The sequence below is a fragment of the Triticum dicoccoides genome, chromosome 7A (genome assembly GCF_002162155.2).
Source record: "Triticum dicoccoides isolate Atlit2015 ecotype Zavitan chromosome 7A, WEW_v2.0, whole genome shotgun sequence".
Classification (NCBI taxonomy): domain Eukaryota; kingdom Viridiplantae; phylum Streptophyta; class Magnoliopsida; order Poales; family Poaceae; genus Triticum; species Triticum dicoccoides.
Window position 1 is genome coordinate 532,980,798 of NC_041392.1, and position 1,885 is coordinate 532,982,682.

Consider the following 1,885-nt stretch of genomic DNA (forward strand, 5'->3'; position numbering starts at 1 on the left):
CGCCCCCCCTTTTCCTCTCCCTCCCCACTTCTTTCCCCCTCCTAGTAGGAGTCCTACTCCTACTAGGAGGAGGACTCCTCCTTGGCGCGCCTATAGGGCCGGCCGGCCTCCTCCCCTTTCTCCTTTATATACAGGGGCAAGGGGGCACCCCTAGATACAAGTTGATCCACATGATCATATTCTTAGCCGTGTGCGGTGCCCCCTTCCACCATAGTCCTCGATAATATTGTAGCGGTGCTTAGGCGAAGCCCTGCGACGGTAGTACATCAAGATCGTCACCACGCCGTCATGCTGACTGAACTCTTCCCCGACACTTTGCTGGATCGGAGTCCGGGGATCGTCATCGAGCTGAACGTGTGCTAAAACTCGGAGGTGTCGTAGTTTCGGTGCTTGATCGGTCGGGCCGTGAAGACGTACGACTACATCAACCACGTTGTGCTAACGCTTCCGTTGTCGATCTACAAGGGTATGTAGATCACACTCTCCCCTCTCGTTGCTATGCATCACCATGATCTTGCGTGCGCGTAGGAAAATTTTTGAAATTACTACGAAACCCAACATACATGACCAGGATCATATGTCTGCATGGAGTTCCGAGGAGTATCGTGTCAGATAGAGGAACAAAATTTACCTCAAAATTTTGGAATCAGTTGCATGAAACTTTGTGTACGAGGCTGGAGTTCAATACGGCTTTTCATCCGCAAACAGATGGACAGACCGAGAGAGTCAATCAGATTCTGGAGGACATGTTGAGAGCTTGTGCGCTAGACTATGGAGCTAGTTGGGATGATAATTTTCCCTACGCAGAGTTCTCATACAGCAACAACTATCAGACCAGTTTGAAGATGGCCCCTTTCAAGGCTCTGTACGGAAGGAGGTGCAGAACACCATTGCTATGGGATAGTGTTGGAGACCGAAAACTTGTTGGTCCTGATCTTATCAGAGACTCCAAAGAGAAGGTCAAGTTGATTCGTGACAGACTCAAGATAGCTTAGTCGAGACAAAAGAGTTATGTCGATAGTAAATGCAAGGAGATAACATACGAAGTGGGAGACTGAGCATATCTCCGTGTGTCTCCACTTCGAGGAATCAAGAGGTTCGGTGTTAAAGGAAAGTTAGCACCCAGGTTCATAGGCCCATACAAAATTCTTGAACGCAGAGGAGAAGTTGCATACAAGCTAGAATTACCGAAAGAATTGTCAGGAGTTCACGATGTATTTCATGTTTCCCAGCTGAGGAAATGTCATGCTAAGATTGCCAATATTCCTTTGAGAGACACAGTGCCCCTAGAGGCCATACAGCTTGAGAGTGATCTGATTTATGAGGAGTAACCCGTCAGGGTTCTCGAGACTGCGAACAGAGTTACCCACAGCAAGATCATCAAGATTTGCAAGGTACTGTGGAGTCACCACTCCGAGGAGGAAGCCACCTAGGAATGAGAAGAAGACCTCCGTCGAGACCACCCGCACCTATTTGCTAGCCAACCCGAATCTCAAGGGCGAGATTCATCTTAAGGTGGGTAGGTTCGTAACATCCCAAATTTTCAATTTGGGTTCTTTTACAATTATAGCTGAGCATCTAATGCATCTTGATTGAATTGTGGTGGAATTTTGAAAAATTCAGATGCATTTGACTGTTTTTTGATGAATTTGAATTCACTTCAACCTGGCATTTGAAATTCATTTCAAAAATCCATGACAGATACTTTGATCAAAAAGTATGAGAGGAGGTAACATGACACTCTAAAAATTCATAAGAAAATAATGTCAAAAGTTTTTGAATTCAAATTTGGTTTTATTAGGAATTTTCAAAAATGATTTTTATAAAGTTTGTTTTCTACGTCTAAAAAATAGTTCATCATTTTGGGGGTTTTTTGCTGACTATT